Source organism: Ovis aries, chromosome 1, assembly GCF_016772045.2.
Source record: "Ovis aries strain OAR_USU_Benz2616 breed Rambouillet chromosome 1, ARS-UI_Ramb_v3.0, whole genome shotgun sequence".
NCBI lineage: Eukaryota > Metazoa > Chordata > Mammalia > Artiodactyla > Bovidae > Ovis > Ovis aries.
Window position 1 is genome coordinate 267,288,825 of NC_056054.1, and position 6,000 is coordinate 267,294,824.

Sequence of the window (6,000 nt, forward strand, 5' to 3'; positions counted from 1 at the left end):
TGGCCCACCCTCAAGCCTCGAGGATGTATTTTCCTTTGATTGTCAATAAAACTGAGCTGTAACACTGGTCCGTCTGTCACTTCAAATTTTTGCTGTGGCAAGACAGAACCAAGGAAATTACACACTCTCCCAACAAAAGGAAGCAGGAAAACAATGTTTGACCTTTTGCAGGTAAAAGTCACCAGCCAAGGTAAGAGAAACATCTGGGGGTGATGCAGAAGACATTCCTACTGGAAAATAAAAAAAAAAAAAACAGTCTTCACAGGATGGTTTAACATGTTCATCTCTGCTTCCTGACCTGTAAATGTGCCCGTTTCCTTCAGAGAAGAGATCACCAACCCCACTCAGTCATGTCTAAATTCCCCCCAAGTTCTCTCTTCTTATCTTTAAACAAGTTGCCAGAGCCCAGATGTTTTACACAGACCCTGAGACCCCAGCCTGTGCTGAGGTCAGTGTTCATTCAGGAAACGGGAGCTGAGGGAGGCCTGTGAACAGCACCCAGTTGCCCTGAGATGAAGACGCAGCTGGCCTGTGAGGACCCCCGGCCCCTGCTCCTCGGCAAAGGCTTTTCCATGTGTGGGCAGTGAAAGCTCTTCCTTCTCCTCTTCTCTTCTTTCGGTGTCTCCTCTAGAGCATTTTGTCTGCAGATTCTCGGCCACAAGGAACTCAGTAATAACTGCACTTCCTTCAACGGGAAGCTTACCCCCCGGCCCCTCTCCAGATGGAATCATCCCAGTTCCCCGAGGAAGGAAGGAGCCACCTGGACACCTGGTGGGGGAGTGTGTGTGTTGAGGGGGCAGTCTCAGTGCCTGGGGGTGGGGGTGGGTGCATTGCTCTCACCAGGTAGATTCTACTTTATACCATTTACACTTCGGAACCCTTGCAATTCCTCTATTTTTCTAAGCAGCTTCTAATGTTGCCACTTTGGGAGGAGCAGGAGCAATTTCCAGCCCAGGCCATCGTGGCCACGGCCGGAGGTCCCACACTGCCTTCTTCCTGAGGCTCCTGGTGCATCCTGGGAAGTTTCCACCTGTTTTTGAGAATTCCTTCTTTCATTTTCCCTCACATATGTGAGCCAAACAACTAAACATACTTGGCTTTAATCATTTTGTCTGAAGTGAAGTTGCTTTACCCCGATTCCAGAAGTTGGTTTTTAGTGTCCCCCCCCCCCCCGTCCCTCCCTTCAGGCTCCTGTGTGGGCCGTCCATATGGTGGGGAGATCCCGGGGAGCACCTGTGTGTCCCTCCTCTAGGCCAGGACTGTTTCCCTTCACTGCTGCTACTCTGACCTTTTATTATTATTTTATTGGCTTGTGTGATATTGCCCCTACACACACACACACACACACACACACACACACACACACACACACACACACACGACGAGTTCTGAGCCTGTGGAAAGTGTATTTGTATCCTCTGAGTGAGTGTAAAATCTATAGGAGGAATTTTGAAACGTTTAAAAAAAATTATCTGAATTGCTGACTTAGTGTGAAATGTTGGGGTTTTTAAAAAGTTTTCAAATGGTTTGGTTCACAACCAGAATGAGTAAGACATTTCTCTGGCCCGTGAACTTGACTCCTGAACAACATCCCCTGTGGAGGCCGTAGACTGTGCAGGCTGGGTTTGGTCAGCCCTCCCTCTTGCTTCCCTCCCCCACCATCAATTCCCCAGGGAACATTCCGGCCTGTTTTCCCTTCAGGTCACAGGAAGCAGGGCTCTTTGATCTATAACAGGATTGGGGTAGTTTCATAAACCGATGGGTGGATTTTTTTTACTCACAAAGGGAATGTTTAGAATAACAGCTGCAAATCCACTTGATCTTACTTTTCTGTGAGCACAGGAGTTATGTGGGAACACAACCACTGAGGTCAAAGAGCTTGAGGTTGGGGCTTCACCTGGGGGCCCGACCCCCTACTCCCCTAAGCTGTGCACCTGTCACAGCCAAGTGCTGCCATGACTGACACCAGGCTTCCCTGGAAAACCTTCCGCTCCGACTCTGGGCTTGAATGTTTCCCCAGGACAGACTCTGTACAAATGCCCATCAGTAAATGCCCAGCGTCCAGCCTGTGTGAGCAGAGGACGAGCCTGCAGTGGAGTCTGACACAGCCCTAGGACTCTCCTTGTCCCAAGGAACACGAAGTGTGGGGGTGCCATTCTTAGGAAGAAGGCTGTCTCTCTCCGAGTGGTTTGTCACTAGGGTAGTGGCGTCTCCTGGGCCCTCTCTATGGTTGGAGGGCAGGGGCTGACCTTGCAGAAGAAATGTAAGGGCACCCCCTCACAGGTCCCTCCCTCTGCACGTTTGAAGGCCCCTTCCCACAAAGTCCACCTGAGGGGGCTGACCTGATGTGGCCAAAGCCCTCGCATAAAGCGGCCACTCAGAGGAGAACAAAATGGCCAGAATGGCCAGTGGTCACTCCTGGTGGGGGGATCAGTCCTGTGCATCACCCAGGAAGGGTGATCAGGAGCAAAGCTGGGCTCTGAGCACAGTGAGGGGACAGCAGACTACCACCGTGACCTCAGGCAGTGGTCTCTGCTCCAGTCAAGCCTGAGACAGGGAGCTCTTGTCATTTCAGAAGGGGAGAGCGAGTGCCGTGTGCACTGATAGAGCCAGATTAGGTGCAAAAGTGGAACCCTAACCACAGCCTGCAGAAACCAGCCCAGGAAACCAGCCTGCCCTTTGCAACCACCAGTTTAGAAAACAACCCCTCACCTGTGCTCACCTGCCCAGAGGACTAGCCCTTCACCTGTGCTCAGCTGCTTACCTTCCCAGAACTGTATTGAATGCCACCTAAAAGACCCAGCAAGCTTGAAGCCCCTTCTGGACAGACAGGGACCCAGGGCATGGGGAAGTGGCCGTGGCCATGCTCTGCCCCTGCTGGGCTCTGCAAACAGCCTCTTCTGGTTCAGAAGGAGGCTTTTCTAGGCATCATGGGGACCTGTGCCCCCAGGCAGCTAAGATGATATGGGAGCATCTCGTCCCAAGGCTGTGGGAGGGTCAGAGACCCTGGCTGGTCCCCCAGCTCCAGGGGCCTCACGTGGCCGCCGGCTACAGGACAGGCCCCTCATGTGTCCGCAGCAGAAAGGAGAGGAGGTGGGGTGGTGGTGCAGGAACCTGCTGGTCTGGACAGAATGTCCCCCAAGTGCACCCTCTGTGTGGGTGTTTGGAGGGGCCCTCAGAGCTGCTGAGGGTTGGATGAGGTCATGATGGGGGCCTGCAGTGGGATCGGTGACCTGTAAGAAGAGGCAGAGGTCACTGAGGAACAGCAAGAGGGCCCGTCCTTGGGCCAGGAAGAGGCCTCCCCAGGGACCCCAGCCTCTGCATTCATGAGCAGCCCAGCAGGTTCCAGCAGGCCGAAGCTCATGGAGCATGTGACCTGAGGTCACTGCAGCCTCACGTTTCTCCTCACTCTTGCCTCCTCCTTCGTGTCTGTGCTTCCCACCCCCCTGCTTCTTGATGACATTATCGGATGGTTTATCTACTTTATTTTCCAAAGAGTTATTTGTCACTCCCTCTCCCTCTCCCTCTCATGAAACTCTACTTTTATCTTCAGTAATCCTTTCCCTCCAGGTTACTTTTTGTACTTTCCCCAGCTTTTTGAGTCACGAGCTTAATCAATCTACTTTCAGTTATTCCTTTTTATTATTACAAGTGTTTCAAACTATGAATTTTCTCTGTCAGCTGGATTTTTTGTTGACCTCAAATTTATTCTAAACTAATATGAAAGCAGAAATGCCTGTCAGTAGATGCGATTTCTGTTACAAAGGGAACACAGGAGGGAAAACGGTAAGTCACAGTGCAAACAGTGTGAGCAGGGGGCCTATTGTTGTAGAAGCCGGGCAGGGACCGTGTGTGGATGTGTACTGCTCTCTCCTCTAGAAATTGTTTTTCCAACGATGAAAATATTTTAAAAAATTCAGTCTAGTACTGACACAGGAACATTTTCACAGATGAATGGGAACAAGTAGAGTTTAAACAGTGACCCAGATAAGTGATGCAGGAGACGTAGCGGGTCGTTTAGTCTGTGTGCAGAAAATGACCGCATGGGTGAAAACAGAGCTAGTGCCTCATCAAAGCCTTGGTGCAGAGGTAGACTCCAGAGAGACTCATTCTCCAATGTTAGAGATGAAAGCAGGGCAATCACAGTAAGGATCTTAGTAGCCAGGGAGAGATTTTTAAACAAGGATCTCAAAACACAATTCATAAAGTTAAAAGATAGAATCTTATGTCAATCTTAGTGAAGTTTACCATAGAGTTCAGAAACCCACGCCATGCATATTTCATACAACCAGGATTATACTGGGGCTTCCCTGGTGGCTCAGTTGGTAAAGAATCCACCTGCAGTGCAGGAGACCTGGGTTTGATCCCTGAATCTGGAAGAACCCCTGGAGAAGGAAATGGCAACCTGCTCCAATATTCTTGCCTGGGAAATCCCGCAGACAGAGGAACCTGGTCGCCTACAGTCCATGGGGTTGCAAAGAGTTGGACACGATTTAGCAACTAAACCAGCACCACCAGGATTATATTCCAAAATATATAAAGAGCTTCCCCAAATCATCCAGAAAAAGACAAAAAAATCCAACAGAAAACTTTGCAAATAACTTGGAACAGCATTTGTGGTGGGCAGAACATGGACATCTTCTCCCTCAAAGGTGTCCAGGTTCTGAGTCCAGAATTTCTGATGAGGCCACCTCATTGAGCAGAGGAGCTGTGTAGGTGTGACTCTACTGAGCTGTCTGGGTGAGTCCACCTAACAGGGAGGCAGGGCCACAAAGTAGCTGGGAGGACGGGAACAGGCAGAGAGAGTCAGAGCCAGGGCCTGGGAACCTGGAGCTCCTGAGGCTGAAGAAGCCGGAGAAGCTGATCTCCCAGAACCCCCAGAGGAACCCAACCTGATTGGACCCAGTCCTAGGTGCCGTCCTCAGACCTGCAGCAGAATAAGAGTGCAGTGATGGGGGAACTTGTCGACGTGGCCATAGGAAACCACTCCCCAGTGCATAGAAGAGGGAGCACGGACACTCCATGTGCATATTTCCTAAGTCCCTGGAGACGAAGAGCAATGCAGCACTGAGTAGCAACCAGGAGACCCACATCGGTTCTGAACACCCTGGGAAGGTACCCATGGGATGCTGGTGACCACAGTGGGGCTGGCAGAGTCCTGGGCAGTGACCGCAGGGTGTCGGCCCAGGAGCATGCAGGGACCCACATCCCCGCAGGTGGGACATGCTGAAGGGGACTGAGGTGTTGATACAGCACGTGGACAGATGTCTCAGACATGGTGGAGACAAGAAAGCATCACAGAAGAGTGGCATCAGCAAGATCCCTCCCGCCATTCATGAAATTAACACATACACGCACACCAGAGAGCCATGTGACACACCCTGAGGTGTACAGTGTGCTCTGGATGCCAGTAACGGGGCAGCTGGAGATCCCTGCCCTTGGGAGCTCAAGCTCCACACACACATCTGAGGATGGATTTCAAGGCCTCGGCCGAGGAGCTGTGAGGAGCAGAGATGGACAGGGGCCCAAGCGAAGGGGACCAGTTAACAAGGGCGGGGAGAAGCGGCGACCAGGGTGGAAGCGTTGTGTGCAGCTGTCTGCTCCGGGGACTAAGTGAACACAAAAGACACACAGCCAGAGCCTCAGGGTGCCGGGGGCCATCATGAGGAACTCCGCCCATGGCAAAGGTCATGAGGAAGGAGGCTTGGCATACGCAAAGGCGTGATCAAGCCTCAGGAAACCCCCTGTTCCCGAGCATCTACCCCAAAACCAGAGTCTGTTTTATGCTCTCACCTACACCTCTGACTTTACGGAGGGCTCTCCCCCATAACCGTTTCTCTCCGAGAAGGAGTAAACGTGCAGCTCCAAGGCAATAAAAATTCCTGGGCGTGACAAGAGTGTTTCAGCTTACGGACTCCTCTGAAGGTTATCTAGCCCACCTGTATAGGTTCGTCCGGCCACATGTGATTGTTTACAGCTTCCCAACCTGAGAGGGACGAG